At 38.6% G+C, this 10,131-nt stretch overlaps 1 long non-coding RNA gene across 1 annotated transcript in view; it reads left to right on the top strand.

The window, feature by feature from the left end:
* Positions 1-9,660, top strand: part of LOC138756344 (uncharacterized) — a 35,852-nt gene extending 26,192 nt beyond the window's left edge. The window contains exon 3 of the long non-coding RNA XR_011353011.1: positions 9,291-9,660. This is a non-coding gene — a long non-coding RNA (uncharacterized lncRNA). The remainder of the gene's footprint in view (positions 1-9,290) is intronic.
* Positions 9,661-10,131: the final 471 nt, after the last annotated feature.

Here is a 10,131-nt window from a genome sequence, read left to right on the forward strand (position 1 = left end):
GCTTGCTTCCACTCCAGTTCTGCAGGTTCTGGAGAGACTGACAAAGCCAATATGGAAGTTGTAAACCATCCCACATGTGGAACAGGAGATATCTGATAAGGCAGGCAATTGTGAGCTGATGCATTCCTTCCATTATTTAGTGCTGGGTTTTTGTGTGCTGCCGTTCTGTAGACTGCAGGTTCTCAATAACTTCCTGAATGGTCATCTCAATTTTGTGTGACAGGTGATTCCCTTAATATGGGAAGTGTTTCACATTTTTCAGTGTAAAAAGGAAGGTATGTCTGCAACATTGGCATAGCTTTATCAGTACATCCTTACTAATGTATCTTTTAATTGTCATTTAACAACTTCTTTCACAAAAAAATGTAATTGCTGTAAGTTTTCCCGCAGGACTTAATTGTTGGAGATCTTAAACATTTGAAAAATATATATATATTTTTATTTCCTAACTTTTTGCTATTACTGAATCCTTGCATTATTTTATACCTGGCTTGTCATTTATTTCTCTGATTACATTTCCTTCACAATTCCACTTCAGTGATGAAGGAGAAATATAGTTGCCCTATTCCCTGTGGTTCCAGATGTCAGTATCCATTTTCAGCAAAGTCTTATGAACCTGAATATGCAAGAGCAAACCCAGTTAACAGAGACACCTTGAAGTGTTAAATTACGATATGCTAAATTCTTCATTCACTGTACTAGTCTGGATGTTATTAGTCGTAAATGATAGCCCGTATAACTGTGCCATTTGGAACATTCCCTTCTCCGTCTCTCTGCGACGTAATAGCATAAGAAAATAGGAACACAGCCTCTCAAGCCTGCCATGCCATTCATATGATCATGAGTGATCTACTCAAGCCTCATCTCATTCTCTGTGCCAGTTCCCCATGGCCCTCAATTCCTGATCTTACAAAAATGAAGTACGCTCCTTCATCTTTAAACGCCTCCAATAGTCTCCACAACCTTCCAGGGTAGAAGATTCAAGAGATTCACCACTGTCCACCAAAGTTTTGACACAGTTGGCTATGACATCCCCCTCCAACATCTCTTAAATGGCATTTAACTGACTATTCTCATCAGTCAATCGTCAAATGAGAAAGATCATTTTGTGAGCAGTCCAGGTTTAAAGTACAGAATTTTGATATATTGCCACGGAACCATTTATCGCCACATCCTTAATACTACATAGCTTCAGCTAATCTGTTAATGCAGGCATTGCTATCCACAGCCATGCTCCGCTGGGCATTCACCCATCTTCTAAACTCCACAAGCGAGCTCATCAAAAACCTCTTTATTTGTTCTCACTTTCCCTATTATTCAGCTTCCCCCCCCCCCCCCCACAAGGTTAACCTACTCAATTACTTTCTGTGGATCATAAACCAGCAACTTCATTCCACCCAAAATTATGAGCATTTGAAAAATTTTTTTAATTATTCCTTTCAAGGTGAATAACCTCACTTGTCCTCTCATTGTAATTACTTGCCACATTCCTGTCCACTCATTACCCAGTCCATATCCCATTGCAGACCATTTGCCTCCTCTTCTTAACTCTCTTTCCTAGCTGGCTTTACATTATCAAAAGGCCTAGATTCATTGCAAGTTGTTAGTAAGACACGAAAGTCTTCAGACATCGAGGTTGTAGTAAATACACAAAGCTGGAGAAACTCAGCAGATCAAACAGTATCCTTTATATAGCAAAGATAAAGATACATGACCAATATTTCAGGCTTGAGCCTTACCTTGATGAAGGGCTCATCCCAATGAGTTTATTGTCATATACATTGTACAATGTACAAATGCACTAATATTCTTACTTTCTGCAGCCAAACAGGTACTGAAAACAAAATAATCATAAACTTAATTGAATTAAAAAATATATAAATACAACAGATCGATAATAAATATTCACAATGATCCTATTGCACAATAGGTGATTTGCTGTCCATGATTAACGTTAGGAGTTTCAAGAGTCTGATAACTGTTGGAAATAAATTATTCTTGAACCTAGAAGTGCTGGTTTTCAGGCTTCTATGCCTTCTTCCTGAAGGTAATGGTGAGAAAATGTTGTGACCAAGGTATTGGAGGTGCTTTATGATGTTGGCTGCCATCTTGAGGCAGTAACTCACACAGATGTCTTCAATGGACAGGAGGTTAGATGGACCTTCTGCATTTGAATGACCAAACCAGATTGTGATGCAACTAGTCAGTATATTTTCTGCAGTGCAGATGTAGAGGTCTGAAAGAGTACCCAAAAACATACCAGATCTCCTCAGATTCCATTGAAACCAGACTCACTGGTGTGCCTTCTTCATGGTTACCTCGATGTGCTGGCTCCATGAACGGTCCTCTGAAATATGGCTTGCCAGGAACTTGAAGCAACATGGTGGAGCACTGCTGACAAAATTTGGAAGAATCCTAAGGGAAGGAAAGTGAGGCTGAACACTGCAGCCTTCATGGAGAGGGGAGTCCAGGCACAAATGCTCAGCTCAAGGTCTTCCTGCACCATTCCTTGTCACTCTGTAATGTCTGATTGTGAAATCCTGAATTTCCAGAAACTTGCTCATCAGAGAGGTTTTCTTGAGTAGTTTGTTTATTTCTTATGAAATACCTAGTACAGTGAGAAGGGTTCTTCAAAAAGCAGTCCAACAGCCAAGTAAAGAGCAGTTTACAATACAGGATAACAATGAAAAAGAAGATCACCAAGCAAGGACTCCATGAAAGCACTGCTACAGGGGTCATTTAGGAGCTTAGCAGCTGCAGGAAATAAACTGGTGCATGCTTTCACACTCTTAAAACCTCTACTTGGTCGGAGAAGGAAAAGACGGTGTTTCTGAATGTTCTGTCTTTTATAAAGCACTTTAAGGTCCACTGCCCTCTCCAGTCATGCCCATAATAATTCCTACCATCATAGAATATAGAACATGGAACATTACAGGACAGTACTGGCCTCTCAGCCCACGATGTTGTGTTGGTCTGCTCTATAACATTGGGATTTTCCCCTACCTCACAGCCAAAATCCTCTACTTTTCTTACAACCATGTGCCTATTTAAGAGTCTTTTGAATGTCCCTATTGCACCAGGTTCCACCAACACTCCAGAAGACTAATTGAGGTAGATATTCATGAAAGATTTTGTTCCAAGGTTAATCATGATGGTGGTCTGGGTTATGACATTTTCACTCCCATAAACTTCGGCAGGACCTTTGCTCCAAAGAAAATTCATTACAACCTTCATTGCTCAGTTGGGCTTCTCTCCAATTTGCCATCCCCTCAAGAAATGGAATAACAGCTTTATCAAATCCATCTCCAGCCATTTCAACTATCTCAAGATCTGTGCCCCCACTATTCTCTTGATTTGAAATTTGAGAGACAGCAGCTTGCATTTTGCATTTTCTCTATGAAACTGCCTGCTGACAGGTCGGTTAATGTCAGAAGAGTGTTCATTAGTTAATTAGTTAATGAAAGAAGCAACAAGCCAGCACTAGTTCTGTCTAAACTCCTCCGTGATGGCTGGAGGTTGGAATTGAAAGCTCCAATTTATCATGAGAATGGAAACATCCAGTGCATAACCAGTGACAAAGTTATCTGCAGGATGGGCACCAGAAGATGATCAGATGTACTCAGGTGAATTGCACAAGGAAGTGCCTCAGTCAATTTTCTGATAAGTGTGCTTTCACCCAGAAACCACCTCTAATATGATCCTTATTAAATCATTTTATGCCCTTATGGCTCATATTTACAGGACACAGAAACCCTGTCCCAACTTAACTTTGTAAATCAGTTACAAGGATGTATTTGAGGGAGAGGTCTATCCATGAAAGGAGTCAAGTAATGAATTCAAATTCCTATTTTGTAACCATTGCCTCTCTGAAATTATTTATCAACATTTATTTCACTCTAGTGAACTTGTTAGCAATCTTTGAAAAGCAATACCTCAGGTGATATGAAAAGGAGGACAATTATTACCCAAAAATGTTTCCAATATGTTTTTCAACATACCAGAGCAGTAGGATTTGTTACTTTGACCTGACAATGTATATGTTTAGCAGGTATTATGCACTTTTAAATTTTACTACTATTTAATGTCTTTATTTGGAAAGAAACCCCTCAGCGAAGTGCAGCTTCTAAGGAAAGAAGAATCAAGGGATTACATAACAAAACTAATTGCCCAAATCAATTAAAAACACTTCTTTTTTTTTCCCCTTCCTTGGACAGAAGACTAATTGAGATATACATGAAAGATTTTGCTCCAAGGTGGTCTGGGTAATGGCATTTTCACTCCCATAAACTTCAGCAGGATCTTTGCTCCAAAGAAAATTCATTACAACCTTCATTGCTCAGTTGGGCTTCTCTCCAATTTGCCATCCCCTCAAGAAAGGGAATGACAGCTTTATCAAATCCATCTCCAGCCATTTCAACTGTCTCAGGATCTGTGCCCCCATTATTCTCTTGATTTGAAATTTGAGAGACAGCAGCTTGCATTTTGCATTTTCCTTATGAAATTGGCAATGCAGAATAATAGAGGGGTCAATTGTCATAGAGACAAATATGGAAATGGGCTCTTTACTCAAAGGATTTCTTTTTTTAATATTTTATTTAAAATTTAATATCACATAACAATATTAGTTACTATATATTGATACAAACATAGTATGATTAATAAATTTTAAATAAAAAACACCCCTAACCTCCCCAACCACCCTATTAATACCCTCCCTCCTCCCTTCCCCACCTACAAAAGAAAGAAAAAGGAGATCATCATCTACTACAATCATATTTAAACTTTTCGACTGCAGGAACGGTGGCCTCCCCCAAGAGGTCAAATTTTAACACCAATAATTTTCAGATAAGGGCTCCAAACTTTAATAAAGAAAAAATATTTGTCTCTTAAATTATATGTAATATTTACTAAAGGGATACAAGCTCTCCTTTCATTATGCCATCTTTTCATACTTAAAATCATATCAGATATCCATGTGATAGCTAAATACTTTTTTGAAACAGCCAGGGCCAAACACAAAAATTCAATTTGATACCTTGTCAATCTCAATCTTAGAGCTATCGACTTAATATCTCCCAGTAAAATCAACATTGGATCTAAAGGTAAATTCACTTTTAATATTCGTTCTAAAAACAATTTAATTAGTAACCAAAAACTTTTAACCTTAGGACAAGACCAAGTCAAATAAAAAAAAAGTACCTATTTCTTGACCACATCTAAAACATAAATCTGAAGAGCTAAGTTGGAAGTTTTTCAACTTCTGCGGAGTTAAATACAATTAATGTAAACAATGATACTGCACCATGCTATAGCGTACATTTATTACTGTAGTCCTACCATCTCTACTTAAATTTCTCCAAACATTTTCATCAATCTTTCTATCCACTTCCCATTTCATTCTTGATTTAGGCATTTTAGGGATGAACATCAAGCATCCATTTACCCACGTGGCAGCACGGTCAGTGTAGTGGTTAGCTCAACGCTATTACAATGCCACCGACCGGGGTTCCAATCCTGCGCTGTCTATAAGGAGCTTGTTCTCACCATTTCTGCGTGGCTTTGCTCTGAGTGCTCCAGTTTCCTCTCACCATTCAAAACGTATCAGGAATGTCGATTAATTGGGTGTAATTGGATGACATGGGCTGATGGGCTGAAAGGGCCTGTCACTGTGCTGTATATCTAATTTTTCTTTTAAAAATACATTAATCCTCCGATAATCCCATTTTATTCTTCCCACAGTTCCATTCAGCTCCCCCCAGATTCTCTAGTCACCCACACTGAGCACAGACAGAGTGGACTCCTCCATATTCACTTGGGGAGTTTTGTGCTTTCATGGCAATACTTTGAAACCCTTGTGCTTGGTAAAAGGAATATTTAAAGAATTATAATTTTCAATTCTGTTGAAATAGGATGTGACTGACCCTCTGTCCATAAAAACCTCCATGACCATAAGATATAGGAACAGAAGTAGGCCGTTCGAACTGCCATTCCATCATGATCCATTCTTCCACTCAGACTGACTCCTCTTGCTTCTCCCTATAACCTTTGATACCTTGACTATTCAGAAACAGTCAAACTGATTGTTTGAACTGGATTCTGTGTGGCTGTGGGGGCTCCAGAAGCACTGGAGGTGAATCCATGGACACTCAGAGACTCTGAGGGGACTCTTTTGCTTCTCTTTCTCTGACTGTGAGGTACTTCAGGCAATTTCTGCCAATGGCGAATCTGTCTGCCTTACTGCAAACAAAAACTAATTCTTTATTATGTGACAATAAATTGAATTATCAATCCTGAATCTTGAATCTCTGCTTTAAAAACACCCAATGACCTGGCCTCCACAGACGTACTGTAGTAGCAAATTCCAGAGGTTAACCACTGTCTGGCTAAAGAAATTCCTCCGCATCACTGTTTTCAATGGGTGCCCTTCAATCCTGAAGTTGTGTCCTCTTGTCGTTGACTCTCACACCATGGGAAACAACTTTGTTACATCTACTCTGTCCAGGCCTTTTTCGAATGCTTCTATGAGGTTTCCCCCCACCACCACCACCCCCCCACCCCCCCCTCATCATTCTTCTGAATTCCAAGGAATACAGACCAAGAGCTCTCAAACGTTCCTTATATGTTAAGCCCTTCATTCCAGGAAACATTCTTGTGAATCTTCTCTGAACTCTCTCCAAGACTATACTCCTCCACTTCTCTTCAACCACAGATTAATATTTTATGGAAATACTAAAAGAATTAGGAGGTCTTTATCGTTCAGAAACCCCTTTGCACAACAATTGGAGACTCCTGCCTCAGCCTCTCATGGTAAATGGCTAATGCCGCTCACTTTACTCAAAATGGTTTGAAATTCCCTACCTAAACAGGTCATTAGTGATGGAAAATGATGGCATATGATGATGACCTGTGATTGGAAGTTGGTGTTAAAAGAAGAAAAACATGGCTGCAAAACCCCCATCTCACAGTTTTTAATGTTGCATGTTATAACATAACATAACATAACAATTACAGCACGGAAACAGGCCATTAGGCCCTTCTAGTCCGCACCGAACCAAACAATATTTTTGTGTGAGTGAGTAAGTGAATAGAGGAAGAATAATGAAAAACAGATGATACCAGGGCAATAATTTCTGTTCATCCTCCCCCCATTCCCTCTAAACATTTTGTTCCCAGGATTTTCAGCATTAATGGGCTTAAAGTGAAGGTTGGAGTTTGGCAGCTTTCCAAACCTTTTCTTTCTCTCTGAACTCAGCACTTCTCTGAGTTTAACATGGAGAATTAATTCTTTCCATGGAATCTTCTTTTAAATGCCAAGCAGGGAACATCTTCTTGTGCCAATTATTCTGTGCAACTTCACAGAAAACCTCAATGAATAGAGTTTCTCTGTGGTGTTTCTTCATCGGTTCTTCTTCATCACAGCAAAAGAAAAAATCAACTTGACTTTGAATTCCAGTTTTCGATCTTTGATTACAGCTTCTGCTCAGGACTCCCCATCTCTGACCCTCATCCTCCCAACATGCATCTTTATTGAATTCAAACACTCACAATTAAGCTAACACATAAGCACCCAACAGAGTTCATGTCATTTTTTTAATGAAAATCTTTTTTGAAGAATTCAAACTCTTTGATGAACAATTCATGAATTAAACACTATAAATATGACTCTTTCGTCCATCATATGAATTGGACAGCGTGCAACAACAGGTGTTTCATTGTTGCAGCTCCAATCCATCCATCTTGCGGTTCTTGCTGATCAATCAGCCCAAAATGATGCCTGTTTCTCTTTCCATAGACGCTGCCTGACCTGCTGAGTTTTTCCAGTATTTTTTGTGGCTGTTTCAGATCATCAGAATCTGGAGCTTTTTATTTTTTTTTTGCTTATCTACATTGACTTCCAAGTGAAAACATCTCAATTTTAAGAATTTTTTTCCCTACTTCTGCAGCTTCTCGAACGCTTTGAAATGCTTGCGATCCACCAAGTCTGTCCCTTTATCCCTTAATTTCATTGTCATCATGTTTCCTTTGCTTGGTGTTAACTTCTGAGCAATGGCACTTCTATGAAGTACAGTGGGGCATTTTGCACAACATAAATGGAAGCCTTGTGGCTGTTTGACAGCTTGATCCTTTGTTGACAGAACATTTTTTCCCCCTTGCATCATTCTGTTGCTCCCTTCCCATCTTCTCCACTCTTCCAATACTATCTGTTTGCAGTCACCTGAATGAAATTGCTCTGCCATTGGTGGTCATGCAGCAGGCTTCAGCATGAGTGTTGGATCCCTCTCTCTTTAAAGCTCTCCATCTCCCTAACCTCTCTCTCTTCTGTTATGATAGTCCTTAAGGAATTTCTTATTGCCCAAGCCTTTGGTTATCTGCCCTGATATCTCACTTTGTGCCTTGCTGTCAAATTTGGTTCATGTTTGATTCAGCCATTTAAATGTTTCATGCCATTAAAGGCACAAATTATTCCAGTTATTGCTTTACTCTGGCATTATGTCCAAGTTGTATTTTGCAAGAAACTAAAAATATATTCCACATTTGACTAAATATCAGTTCAGATGCAAACCAGATGTATTCGTAGACTCAGTTCTTCATCTAATGTTAGTCATTAAGTAATTATGATTTGATTACTTTATATGAGAATCTAAACTTCCATAATGATATGATCAATGTTAGTACAGGTTCCTTACATATTTAACACTTCAAATGGATGGAATTATCACAATGCTGAATTTCAGGGTTTTTTTAATAACTATAAAAAAAACTACGGGTCTTTTAGATTCAGATATTGCGCATGTATTTGGATATTGCAATAAATATGCCATTCCACCAATTATTGGAGCTAGTTTTTATCCTGGTGCAATATTCCAATATTGGTATGTGCGACAGAGGGGAATTCTATACATCACATCACTGATGGATACCTACAGTGTAATCAGAGGGCTCATGATTACTCAGTAGCTGATGTCATAGCATCATGTGCTTTTGATTGATAGCATAGAATAATTTCAATGCTTGACTGATGCTGATTCTGGAAGACTTTGAGGTTACTATATAATGAACTTTTAAGACTTTAAGAATGCATCCTCCTGAGGTGCATCATCTATTTTTTTTAATTTTCCTCGTTGGCTCTGGTTTAACAAATAGATCAGGAGAATCACTTGGTGGTTTTCTTTCACTATTTTCTCCCTCAGTTATGTTTGGCCCTTCCTCTGTCCTTTTTTTTTTTAATTTATTTTATTTGTACTCATACACAGCACTCCAGGTGACATTCCTTTTCTCTAATCCCACAGGAGGGATGAGTAGAAAGTAGTGATGCCAGGCAGCAAGAAGCAGAAGAATTCAGTCATCAGTGTATGGAAGCCTTTGACCAACTGCACATATGCATTGGTGCCACTAATTCCCCAGGAGTCTCCAACAAACCACTGTAGCAATCCAGGAGGAAAAGTAGAGAGGAATTAAAAATACACTTACCGAGAAATTCCAGAGAATCGTTAACCCTTGAAACGTGGTAAAATTACCCTCTGAGGGTTGGACACTCAACTAATGGTCAAGACTATTTCAACTGGGGAGGTCGAGACAATGCCTGGGGAATGTACCATCCAGTTCTCCTCTTGGATTTATGATGAATGCAGTGCAAATATTGAGTTGATATTAAAAGTGATGGGGTAAATAGACTGGCGGTCAGGTTATTTTTCATTGTTTCTGTAATCCCATTGCTTTAAAAAAGCTTTTCTGGATGTAAGCAAAGAATCATATATTAAAAAATGAATAAGAAGAGAAAATTCAAATTAGTTGTTCCATATTTATCTTCAGTCATTTCATCCATCACTTTTGCTGGTCTGATTGATTATGTGATCCTAGCAACCAGATTTGCAGCCAACGTGATACTGAAGAGATCTTTTGAAGCCTTCAGACACTGTGGCAGCAGTTCTGTACGAAATCCAACATGTGGTAAGGCTAGAATTTGTCAGTTTATTCACAGAATACAACCAATGAAATATATTCCATGTGTTATTCATTGAGTCAAATTTTCCAAACATCTGTAATCCATCTTGAATTTCATGGATTTTGGGATAGCCATTGAACCACCAACATAACAGTACTTAAATACAAGTTGAAGCATAATAAAAT

The sequence above is a fragment of the Narcine bancroftii genome, chromosome 3 (assembly GCF_036971445.1).
Source record: "Narcine bancroftii isolate sNarBan1 chromosome 3, sNarBan1.hap1, whole genome shotgun sequence".
NCBI lineage: Eukaryota > Metazoa > Chordata > Chondrichthyes > Torpediniformes > Narcinidae > Narcine > Narcine bancroftii.